Source organism: Balaenoptera physalus, assembly GCF_965194825.1.
Source record: "Balaenoptera physalus genome assembly, chromosome: 4".
In the NCBI taxonomy this organism is placed as follows: domain Eukaryota; kingdom Metazoa; phylum Chordata; class Mammalia; order Artiodactyla; family Balaenopteridae; genus Balaenoptera; species Balaenoptera physalus.
In genome coordinates, this window is record NC_138891.1 from 46,464,579 (window position 1) to 46,477,997 (window position 13,419).

The 13,419-nt window shown below is 37.1% G+C and overlaps 1 long non-coding RNA gene and 1 pseudogene across 2 annotated transcripts in view; one reads left to right on the top strand and one right to left on the bottom strand.

Moving 5' to 3' along the window:
• Positions 1-13,419, bottom strand: part of LOC309659159 — a 1,097,080-nt gene that overhangs the window by 494,644 nt on the left and 589,017 nt on the right. The window lies entirely within an intron of this gene.
• LOC309659623 (phosphomannomutase 2 pseudogene) lies at positions 1,466-8,315 on the top strand (annotated as a pseudogene). The gene has a single exon. The product of its transcript is annotated as a phosphomannomutase 2 pseudogene (transcript).

The window sequence follows — 13,419 nt, forward strand, 5'->3', positions numbered from 1 at the left end:
CTCTCCAGAAAGTGGACATAGAGGGAAACTATCCCAACATAATAAAGGCCATATATGACAAATTTATAGCAAACCTCATTCTCAATGGTGAAAAACTGAAAGCATTTCCTCTAAGATCAGGAACAAGACAAGGATGTCCACTCTCACCACAATTATTCAACATAGTTTTGGAAGTCCTAGCCGTGGCAATCAGAGAATGAAAAGAAAGAAAAGGAATACAAATTGGAAAAGAAGTAAAACTGTCACTGTTTGCAGATGACGTGATACCTATACATAGATAATCCTAAAGATGCCACCAGAAAACTACTAGAGCTAAAAAATGAATTTGGTAAAGTTGCAGGATACAAAATTAATGCACAGAAATCTCTTGCATTCCTATAAACTAATGATGAAAAATCTGAAAGAGAAATTAAGGAAACACTCCCATTTACCACTGCATCAAAAAGAATAAAATACCTAGGAATAAATCTACCTAGGGAGACAAAAGACCTGTATGCAGAAAACTACAAGACACTAGTGAAAGAAATTAAAGATGATACCAACAGATGGAGAGATATACCATGTTCTTGGATTGGAAGAATCAATATTGTGAAAATGACTATACTACCCAAAGCAATCTACAGATTCAATGCAATCCTTATCAAATTACCAAGGGCATTTTTTACAGAAGTAGAACAAAAAAATCTTAAAATTTGTATGGAGACACAAAAGACCCTGAATAGCCAAAGCAGTCTTGAGGGAAAAAAATGGAGCTGGAAGAATCAGACTTCCTGACTTCAGACTATACTACAATGCTACAGTAATCAAGACAATATGGTACTGGCACAAAAACAGAAACATAGATCAATGGAACAAGATAGAAAGCCCAGAGATAAACCCATGCACCTATGGTCAACTAATCTATGACAAAGGAGGCAAGGATATACAATGGAGAAAAAAAAGCCTCTTCAATAAGTGGTGCTGGGAAAACTGGACAGCTACATGTAAAGGAATGAAATTAGAACACTCCTTAATACCATACACAAAAATAAATTCAAAATGGATTAGAGACCTAAATGTAAGACTGGACACTATAAAACTCTTAGAGGAAAACATAGGAAGAACACTCTTTGACATAAATCACAGCAAGATCTTTTTTGATCCACCTCCTAGAGTAATGGAGATAAAAACAAAAATAAACAAATGGTACCTAATGAAACTTCAAAGCTTTTGCACAGCAAAGGAAACCATAAACAAGACAAGAAGACAACCCTCAGAATGGGAGAAAATATTTGAAAACGAATCAACAGACCAAGGATTAATCTCCAAAATATATAAACAACTCATGCAGCTCAATATTAAAAAAACAAACAACCTAATCCAAAAATAAGTAGAAGACCTAAATAGACCTTTCTCCAAAGAAAACATACAGATGGCCAAGGAGCATGTGAAAAGCTGCTCAACATCACTAATTATTTGAGAAATGCAAATCAAAACTACAATGAGGTATCACCTCACACCAGTTAGAATGGGTATCATCAGAAAATCTACAAACAACAAATGCTGGAGAGGGCGTGGAGAAAAGGGAACCCTTTTGCACTGTTGGTGGGAATGTAAATTGATACAGCCATTATGGAGAACAGTATGGAAGTTCCTTAAAAAACTATAAATGGAATTACCATATGATCCAGCAATCCCACTACTGGGCATATACCCAGAGAAAACCATAATTCAAAAAGACACATGCACCCCAATGGTCATTCCAGTATTATTTACTATTGTAAATAGCCATTTACAATGGAAGCAACCTAAATGCCCATTGACAGATGAATGGATAAAGAAGATGTGGTACATATATACAATGGAATATTACTCAGCCATAAAAAGGAATGAAATTGGGTCATTTGTAGAGATGTGGATGGATCTAGAGACTGTCATACAGAGTGAAGTAAGTCAGAAAGAGAAAAACAAATATCGTATATTAAAGCATATGTGTGGAACCTAGAACAATGGTACAGATGAACTGGTTTGCAGGGCAGAAATTGAGACACAGATGTAGAGAGCAAATGTATGGACACCAAGAGGGAAAGCGGCGGGGGGGTAGGGTGGTGGTGTGATGAATTGGGCGATTGGGATTCACATGTATACACTGATGTGTATAAAGTTGATGACTTTAAGAACCTGCTGTATAAAAAAATAAATTAAAAAAAGGAAAAATAATTAAAAAATAATTTATAAAAAAAACAAAGTACATTTACCCTTATTTTTAGGAAATTTTTAGGAAATTAAACTAGTATTAGTGGATAGAGGGACATCATGTCTGCAACTTACTCTCAAATGGTTCCAAGAAAAAGAAACAGGTACATATAGCAGATAAAGCACATATGGTAAAATGTTAACCTTTGAGGAATCTGGGTGAAGGATATATAAAAATTCTTTGTACTATTTTTGAAAGCTTTCTGTACACAGTACAAAGTTAGAAATAAGGAAAAAAACTGTACATTTACTTAGAATTTTATATGCAGTGAAGGTATTCTTCAAAAAGGAAGGCAAAATAAACTTTCAGAAAAAAAAAACCAAAGAGAATCTAGGACTAACAGAGTAGAGTTGCAAGGGTCACCACAGGAAGTGAATCCAGCTGAAGAAAATGAGACTGGAAATAATTCTTGCCTTATATGAAGTGGTATGATATTAATTCAAGGTAGGTGAAAAGTTAAGGAAGCATATTGTAATCCCTAAAATAACCACTATAAAACTAATTGAAACAGTGAATAATAAAATTCTATGTAGGAGATCAAATAGAATACTAAAAACAGTCAATTATTTTCATTATTTTAACAAAAAGTAGGGGAAGGGATGGAAACTAGGGACTTGAGGGCTCTTAGCCCAGTGTTCTGCCTCCTTGGTGTGGACTGGACCCTGCTGGCCCCTCAGAAGAAAATTACTAAAGAAATAAATGGCATTCTACAAAAATTGAGGCAGAAGATCAAAATCTGAGTCATAGGCAGGTTAAATTTCGATAAAGTGCAGGTGAAGCTGGGAAATGACATGATTAAAAAAATATGATTATGTGTTTCCAGGAAATGGCTTGGTAGCATACAAAGATGGGCAACTCTTATTTAAACAGAATATTCAAGGTCACCTTGAATAAGGCCCTAATCCAAGATTTAATCAATGACTGAGCTACATTGTAGAAACCAAACTCCTGAAGAAGAAGGGGTGCTTTCATTGAAATTCTAAATGGGATGTGAATTCATCCTCTATTGAAAGAAGCTGCAGCCCCAAAGAACACATGGAGTTCTATACACATTATAAAGAAAGAAAATGTAAGACAAAATTGTGTAGCAGATCTGTGGAAAGCATTTGCAAATAAAGGCCTCACGTTTTCTGTAGGAGGCCAGATCAGCTTTGAGGTCTTTCGGGATGGATAGAGCAAGAGGTATTGCCTGGGACATGTGGAAAATCATGGTTATAAGACCATTTCTCTCTTTGGAGACAAAATTGTGGCAGGTGGGAACGACCATGAGATCTTCACAGACCTGGGAACTGCAGGCCACACGAGTCTGTGCCTGAGGACACAGGCAAGATCTGTGAAGAGCTCTTGTACTAATGGTCATTTTCCCTGTGGGAAGAAGAGGGAGCTAATGAGCCTGACAGGGTCATTCGGTGGCCAAACCCAAGGTCTCCCCTTCATATACCCACACTACCCAGCCCAGGCCAGGCTCTCCGCAGGGTTCAGTCATCTCATAGGGTCCTGACAGTGATATCCTCATGCAGCAGAGAAACCTCCCTCTATCCCCAAATACGTGAGGCCTTCCACCTCCAATGCCAAAAGAGAGAAGAAAAGACTTGTCACGAATGGAGCAAAGGAATAACCCCACCAATAGACTTTATCTCTCAACTCCATATTTGCAATCACAGTATGCCTGGGCTTTGGGGAAACTTCCTATCATTCTAGAAAGATAGAGAAATAACAAATGTGCTGGGACCCTCCCCCTTCATGGGTCCTGTGATAAATGTAACAGATATTTATATTTGGACCCCCTGCATCAATAACAGAAAGGGGGATTTGTGATGAGAAAGAAAGGACAGGACAATTACAATGATTCAACCCTGGGACAAAAGTCTAGAAACACTTTCTGAAATGAAGCTCCCTTCTGAGCGTCAGTTTGATGGGGCTTTGAAACTGAGAAGAATGTGATCACTGTGGGGGTATTCAGTTAAATGACTCTGTACAATCTTTCTTTTCCAATCCTGCTTCCTGTTTGTGAGATGCAGACCTCAGTACGGGCTGCCGACAGATGACCGGCCAAGTGACCACTGACCCCAAGTAGTTTGCACTCAGCTCTCCCAGAAGGCAGATCAGCTTTGTATTCACTACACCTTGAATACCCTGGCTGGTTCTCGGTAACCATGGAGATGGGAGGAAATAGAAACCAACAACACCTGGTTAGAGAACTGGCACCAGCAGAACAGTCCTTCCCTTGGATGTAGGTTCTGAACCCAGGTCTGGAGAAACTAACTTGGGATGTTAAATTTTACTAAAAGTATCTTCTTATTGGACCTGGCTGGCTTCCCAAAGGCATTATTTGCCTCTAGTTTCTCAGGTAAGAGCTTAGATTATTCATAGGAATAGGAGATGCACTTTATCTCTCTGCAGACTTTTTAATAAAAGTTGTCCACCCAGGCCCTCACCTAGACTTTGACTTAAGGGGTGAGAGCAGCTGTGGTTGGGACCCTCTCTCCTCCCTTCCACATTCTGCAGGTTCTTTGTGAAACTGGAGGCAGCTCAAGGCCCTAGTTCAGAACACAGCTGAAGAGAGCTCCCAAGGTAATTGTTCACACGTCACTTTTCGGTATTTGGCAACGTTGAGACCCCCAAACCCTGCACAGATAGGTGCTGGGGCCAGCTTCAGTCTACAGCGTGGCCTCTGCTGGGGGTCACCTACCTGAATCCTGGGCCAGGGGGAGCCCTGTGCTCTGCATCCCCTGCCTCCCAGCCCCCAAACAGTTGCTTGCATCAGATAAACCTGGTTCCCTCCAAACCTTCTGGCTGCTCAGTCTTCTCTTAGCTCAGGATTGGGTTGGGAGAACAAAAGAAGAAATGCTGGCCTATGAAGTCTGCCCGGCTCAACCACTCCATTTACTACACACAGGACTGTCGTTTCTCAGTGATTCCCAGGCATGACCACCCAGTGGTATCTTTCCTAGTAGAATTTTGCAAATGATACTGCAATGACCTTTCAAAGTGAAAAGCAGCAAATTAAAGTGATTTTATTGTTTCCTAAAAAACAAGGCAAAACAAAATAAAAAGGCAGTGAAGGCTAAACAAAGGACAAAGAACAGATGATAAAAAATAGGACAAATAGCAAGAAGGTACAATTAAACCCCCAAATATCAATAATTATACTAAATGTAAGTGGACATAATGCTCCTATTAAGAGTCAGAGATTGTTAAACTGGATAAATAAGCAAAATTCTGTCTATATGCAGTATACAAGAGATGAATTTTAAACACAGGAAAGTTAAAAGTAAAAACATTGGAAAAGTTATACTATGTAAACACAGCAAACTAAAACTGACATGACTATACTTATATCAGATAAAGTAGACTTCAGGACATGGGGTATTTCCAGGTAATGAATATTCATAATGGTAAGAGAGACAATTTAACAAGAGTATCTAAAAATATTAAATTGTATGTACCTAATAACAGAGCTCAACAAAACATAAATAATAACTGTCAGAACTAAAGAGAAAACTAGAGAAATCCATCATTATTGTTGACCATACTGTAGGATTTTATTTACATGCATTTCTAGAACACAAAATACTAATCTAATCTGAGGCAAATCTCATTAATGGTTGATCTTGGTGAGGGTTTGATTGTAAAAGGACAAATTATATTTTCTCAGGGTGATGAAGATTCTTTCTTGATCGGGATGGTGGTTTCACAGCAGTACACATTTGTCAAACTCTTCAGGCCATACACCTGTGCTTTTTATTGTACGTAAATTCTTTCTCAACAAAACCTCAAATCAATGCCCAGTATTTCCCATAATGCCCTTTTGTCACTTACCACATTTAATATTGGATTTTCTACACATTTAAATGTGTTATTTCCCCTATTGGAATTACAGAGTCCTGCCTGAGTTGTTTATTTACCTTTGCAATTTTGCAACACTTTTCCCAATTTGGATAATCAGTAAATACCAATTGAGCAAATAAAAATGAACTATAAATATTGAATCCTGCATTTTAAATTGGATTAAGTTTATTTTATATTGTAGAGCAAGGATTAGCGAATGCTGCCCCATGGGCTAAATTTGGTGCACTGCTTGCTTATGCATGGCCCTCAACCTAGGAATGGTGTTTACATTGTAAATGAAAAAAAAAAAAAAAATCAGAAGGAGAAAATATTATGTGATAAATGAAAAATGATATGAAATTCAAACTTCGCAAAACATAAATGGAGTTTTATTGTAACATAGGGAAGTAAAAAGATGAGAAAAGACATACCAGGCAAACACTGAGAGTGATGAAAAGCTGATATGGTTTTACTAGTATCAGATAAAGGAGGCTTTGGGGGCACAGGGTATTACCAAATATAACTGAGGAGAATTCACAAAGGTAAAAGGTGAAATAGAGATTTTTACTGGGCTGACATAAAGCCCAGGAATCTGAACTGTACCAAGCCCTCTGTAACAAAACCTGCTCTAGAGTAACTGGAATAACAAAATAATCCTTAGTCATGAGCCATATAAATAATCAGCTATTTCACAAGATACAAAGTAACAGATGGGGTCACACAGATTTAGTGAGAGGAGTGCCAGTGATTATGTAGGCTCTAGGAAAGGATACAATTTGGAAGGCTGTGAGATAAGGAGATAACTGGTTTCTGCCTACACAGTTTCAGCAGCTTTGCAAAGATGAGATTTATAAATACTTTATAAATTAAAGAAATTAACTACAGCATCACTAAACTGAAAGTACCACCTACGCCACTTGCACAGTTTTCTATTAATAGTGAGTGAAGCATTAGCTGCCAAGGCCTTGGAATAAATTATTATGGAATTAGAGCTTGCAGAGATGAGGTATTGCCTCTCATATACACATTACTTGTAGCAAGAAAATACCGTATTTGGAGTCAATCTCTTGGAGAATCCAAAAGCTACACACAGTTACATTGACATAAGAGCTTAGACTTACAGCCTTATTAATGTTTTATAGAAACAGGGTGGAGAAGATAAAATGGATAGTAATTTAAATGAAGATGAGATGGTTCTTCAGTACTTCTTAATCCTTTTGGTCTCTCAGCTACTTCTAAGAGTACAAGAAGGCATCCCTTGTTTTAAAAAGAACACATCATTCTATAGCGTTATTTATTAAGGAGGGAATAAATTCAGTATTAATTACATGAAAGAGTACAGTTAGAAAATAGTTGAGGTCCACATTTAATAAATTGTCATATAACTCTGTAATGTGGGTATAAAGAGGTTTCTGTTCAGGATCATCTACCTATAGTTAATAGAATAATTATAACTCTTACTGGCAAATAACAAGCCCATTGGGACTTGCTTCATCAAAAAGGAAAATTTATTAGCAGAATAGAATATAAGGGTAATTCACAGGTCACAAGGGCCTCATGTGGCCGGACCTCAGGAAAAGAACTGGAACCACCAGTATGACTGCCATTAGAGCTTTCTCATTAATGGTCACTTTGGGCTGTTTCCTTGTTCAGTCTTGCTGCTGAACAATCTCTTCTCATACCTGAAAATGGCTGCTGTCAGCTTGCAAGTTTAGAATCCCTATTGTGGAGGGGTGCCATGATAAAGGTTAAATGTCTGGATGCCTTGCTAAGGAGCTATTTGGTCTGGTTTGTGTCAGTACCTCTCCTAGTCTAACCACAATGGGTCCTGCTACTGTGTCCAGAGAAAGAGGTCTCACTATTCCAATCTGACAAGTTATCACTAGTCAAGCCAGAAAATATAGTAATAGGGCCAGATTGACAAGATATCATGTGTCTAAAAAATTCCCTCATCCATAAAAACAATGTTTGATTTTCATTTGTTGCCCTCAACCCACCAACCTGGGAAGCTATTGAGAAAATAACGATAAGAAGATGAGCTTAATATGAATCCATGCTCTTTTAAAATTAGTATCTAGATGCATTTGTCAGAATTCATTGAAAGGATACTGAGGGTTTATGCATTTAACGTATATAAATTTTACCTCAACAGCAATAACCAAAAAGCACTAGAAACAAATATTGAACTCTGGTTAATAATATGCCTGTTGAGGTATTTGTGGGACCATACTGATGTCTGTAACTTTGTTTGAAATGCATCAAAAAATAATATACATGAATCAATGGTTAGAGGGATGTGTAGATGAATATAGACAAATAGGTCTGTGATAAAGCAAATATAGTAAAATGTTAATTGCAGCACTGACATAGTATATATATATGAATTTTTACAGAAAAATTCTTTCAACTTTTTTGTATGTTTGAAAATTATCCCAATGAAATATTGGAAAAAAATTAAAACTAAATGAATCAGCACTTACTCACATAATGCATTCTCAATTAGTATTTCTATACACTTGAGAATCTAGAACAATCTCTATGCCTACTACTTTAGATAGTATTTTACATTGCTTTAAACTCATTTGCCTTTGGAGTTTCTAAGTTCAACGTGTACCTTTCTCACTGATTACAGTGGGTCATCTTAAACATTCCTTTCAAGTTTTTAATTCCACAATGAAGAGTTATGCATTTTTAAATACAAAAGAGCAAAATCTGAAAATATAAATTATCTGCATACTCACTACTCAGAGATATTTGGTGTATGGTCTTCTAGAATTTGTTTTAATAAATGCCCTTTTAAAGGTTGGAGAGACTAAAGCAAATATACGGGAAGCATGTATTATCTTTGCCATTTAATAGATCTGGCTAGAAACCCTGCTTTTTTAAAATCCGAATTTATCATTTCCCACCTGAAACTTGTCATGACAAATATTTGTTTTTATCCTTCAATCCTTTCTCATTGACCTAGTCCATGGGTATTTTATGTTCTATTGATTTTCTCAGCTAGTACAGTATTTCATGTAATTCTATATGTAATTCATAATACAATATTATTGGATTGTACTGTCTCAATAACTTAAGTACTGAGATGTTTATCAAGTACTGCCTAATAGGCACCACTATGAATTATGCCACAAAAATAATATAAAGGGAGTAAAACTTATTTTAAAAAAATAGAATTATGCCACAAAAATAATATAAAAGGAGTAAAACTTATTTTAAAAAATATTAAACAGGTCATTTTGTTGAATGGTTAAGACAGGTAACTACCTTGAGCCCCAGTTCTAGAACCTTAACAGCTTCAAAGGAAGTAAAATAAGATACTTGTAGCACTTCCTCCACTGCACATCACATGCTCAGTAAATCTAAGTGGGAATTGCTATTAGTATGCTACTTTAAATTTGCATATTATTAGCATATTCACAGACTAAAATATGCTAAAAATGTCTGTACTCAAAAGAGGTTTCAATATTTTCCCCATAAGTATTTTTTAAATTATTGATATTTTTATTAAGCCCATTTTCATTGATAATGCAGCCCAACTTCAGCTTAGACAAGTTATGGCACCACAAAGTCTGAATTTTTTGATTCTCAGTAATTGAGATTTTGTTATTTAAGAATCAGATAATGAACCTCACTTAATGTTTTAGAGTCTTTGGGACGACATCATTCTTTTATCTCTATACTGGACTAGTGACTCTGGTACTTCATTCGTGTGCAATGCATCACTAAAAACAGTAAAATCTTTGTTCCTCAAATGATACAATATTATTTATGTTTTCTCTTTGAATTAAAGTTTTTCCATTTGTCACGAAACAGCCTTTACTAATCGTTCAAATCGTTTGTATAATTCTCACTTCCCATCCATGTTTGCTATATTTTTTCAATCAAAAAGAAGAAAAAATGATCGATTAATTTTGCTGTCCTCCTTATCTGATGGAATTTCCCTTCCAATTCCCCTTATGTGAGTCAACTGACATGTGGCAAATACCCTCCTCACAGATGGATGGGTAATAGCAATTGCACAGTTGCTGAATTTTGCAACACAGGTGCTTGGATTGGCTCTGCTTGCCTGCCAGCAATATACAGATCTTGGCAGTCCCCGCACAGTTGTAAAAAGAAGCAGAGGAAGAGCACATACTCATTCAGCTGGCACTCATCCTTTTCTGCACTGAGGCCCACAGTTGAGCCAGACTCACTGCTTTCATTGCCTCTTAGCCCCTGAATCACCGTCAGATTCTTGACCTAAATCTGCGACTTGCAAGGAAACCATTTTGGTTTAATTACCAATGTGCAAGTTTAATATAGAAATAATGTGTTCCTTCATGCAATACTTACTACCAACAAACGAGTGGGAACTGAGAAACTTGAAGCTAGTATTTTTTCTTCCTAATACAAAATGGAATGTTTCTACAACAGAAATAAAAATACATTTAAAGTGAGGTTTTCTTTAACAAAAAAATCATATATTTGCTATTAGTTTTTAAATTAAACCTTTGATTTTCCAAACATTCCTTGGTCCTATGTACTCGAAGAGGTACCTTGAGAGAATGATTGCTATTTATGTATGTGGGTGGGTCTAAAATACTACTTGTGAGCTGTTTTTCAGCATGAGAATGTAAGAAAATTTGTCTGTAGTGAGAATTTATGCACTGGGCAAATTTCTAGGAATCTTAGTACAAATTACAGGCAGACTCACCCTTGAGGAATGCATGGTACAGTTGATGAAAATGTTAGTGTGATACCTTCTCCTAAAAAGAAGGAATAAAATGAAGTGATACTTGTGAGGGAGTGGCAGTTGTGCCTGATAAGGGTCAAGAAAAGCAATAGAAAGAAACTGATATATACTCGGGACTTATAGGATGTGTAATACTTCTTTAGGAAAGTGTGCAGATGTAGATAGTTTGGACAAAGGGAAATGGAAGAGTAGGTTTGTTTTGGAAAATGGGATTTACTTATGTTTGTTAGGATTAACTAGAGATGTGGTTTCAGAGATCCTCTTGGATCAGAAATGAAGAGCTAATAATTTTTCCTAAGGATTATGAGGTTTATTTAAACGTAGGCAGTGTGGATTGTATGTCAGAAAGAACACTTGATTTACACCCTCAACTAATGAACTGGTTCCACTTCTTGAATTTCCTGATCTCAGCTGCCCCATCTCACCTCACCATAATACACTGAGTTAATCAAAACAGAAATCTTAGAGTCATTCTCAAGTCTTCCTTTTTCTTCATGCCCCATATTCCATCCATTAAAAAGCTCTGAAGTTCTCACCTTCAAAGCGTATTCCACCTTCTCATCCAAACTTTCGAGCCATAATCTTTTCTTGTCTGCAGTATTTTAATAGCCTCCTTATTGGTCTCCCTGCTTCTGTTTGGGGCACCTTTCCCAAGAATCTTTGCCACACAGAAATCAGAATGATCTTTCAAAATCTAAATCAGATCATGTCATTCCTCCACTTATTACTGTTCTAATAGCTCTCCATTGAATTTATAATAAAATGCAAAGTCCTAATGCTCTTATATGACCCTGCACGATTCAACTTCATCTCCTGTGGCTCATGCTATTCTTTCTAAATTCTAATCTTTTCCTCAAACACAATAAGCTTATTATGGCCTTGGGGTCTTTGCACTAACCTAGAATGCTCTTCCTCAGACATCTGTGTGATGATCTCATTCTTGTTATTTTCATCTCAGATTTAGATCACTGACTTGGGGGGCCATTTGTGACCATTCAGCCTAAGTCATCCTCCAGGCATACGGTATCACAGTGCTCCTCTAAATAAGACCTTCTGCGTAGCTGGAAACATAAATAAGGAACTTGCAACAGAATGGAAATCAATGCACTGTTTCCTGATGGAGAAAGTTTTGCTGTGTAGCAAAAAATAGTATCTTATGTATAAAGAGTCATACTTGCTATATTCAGAAACTGCAGAAGCAAGTATGGTGAACATTCTAAGAAAATGTGGCTTTATCTTGATCAGAAAACAGACCTGATTATCTGACAAAGAATCTGCCTGGGCATGGTATTATGACTTTTTTGCTTTTTGTTAACCTCCTATCTTATCAACAGAAAAAGGGAGGAAGGGAGTGTATAGGGGTAACAGAAGGTCAAAGAAATTCTCTCTGGGTGTGGCTGTTATTCAAATTTTGATGCTTCTTTTCCTTTATCTTTTGAGGGGGCGAAATGGCCTGGGTTTTGGGCAAGTCTTCACATGCATTTCATCTGTTCCAAAAACCCAGGATATAGGTGCATTCTGATACTGATTGAAGCAAACTGTAAGTGCTCATTTTGGAAATTAAAGACTATAAATTGTATTTTCATTTAAGGAGTCCTATTGGCTATAATTTTTTTTTCCTGTAAAAGGATCAGTGCCTTGGTTGAGATCCCAGAGTTCTGCACTGCGGAGCGTGGAAGAGCCATTTTGGCCTGGAAATGTTAAGGGCAGGTGTTACCAGTTATCCATAGACACTGAAGGACTTTAGTAAATTTCTTTGCCAAATGTATAATTTTGAATAACACTGCCTTCAGAGATCCTCCAGCATGAGTTAGCAGCAAAATACTGCTCTAACTAGTTGAAGGTGAAACCGAGTGAAGCCCTGTGGGGCTTCCAGGCACGGAGGTCCTTTTGTCCCCCATTTCTTATCAGCAAGACTGCAGCCTTCATGACCTTCCCTGAGTTCCAGAAGGTGGATTCAAGCAGTTACTAATCAAGGGGAGGAGTAGCCAAGAAACCACCTGAGGCAAGAATGAAGGGACCAGAGAAGCTCATCAAGATTAGGAGACCAAAGGCCACCTGAGACGAGATTAAAGGAGTGCAGGCCCTACACACACCCTAATCTTGTCAGAGACTTCACCTTTGAATTATTGTTATAAAACCCCTCATCAAATCCTTTGGTGTTGGGACACATAGTTTTTCGAGGCAGAAGCCCCTGGTGTGTCTCCCTTTGCCTGACAAAGTAATAAAGCTATCCTTTCCTACTTCACCTAAAACTCTGTCTCCGAGATTTGATTTGGCACCAGTGTACAGAGAGGTCGAGCTTTTGGTAACAAAGGTATTAACATGTTTGATGGAATTATTTAGCATCACCCATTATATTGCAGAAAAATGCCTGTCAAAAGCAACAGTATGGGTATTCAGTTGTTGTTATATATTTTTTTCCCTGCAAATAATTTAACAGGTTTGGCTGCCTTTTTACAATTACATGTTATTATTTGTTTTGAATAGGTAATATATGCCCATGCTACAAAGTATAAAAGGCACTCAAAGACAGAACATGACAAATAATTCTCAGTCTGACATTTCTATCACAGTCATCTAGTTCCTTCCCCAGAGGCATTCACTGCTATAG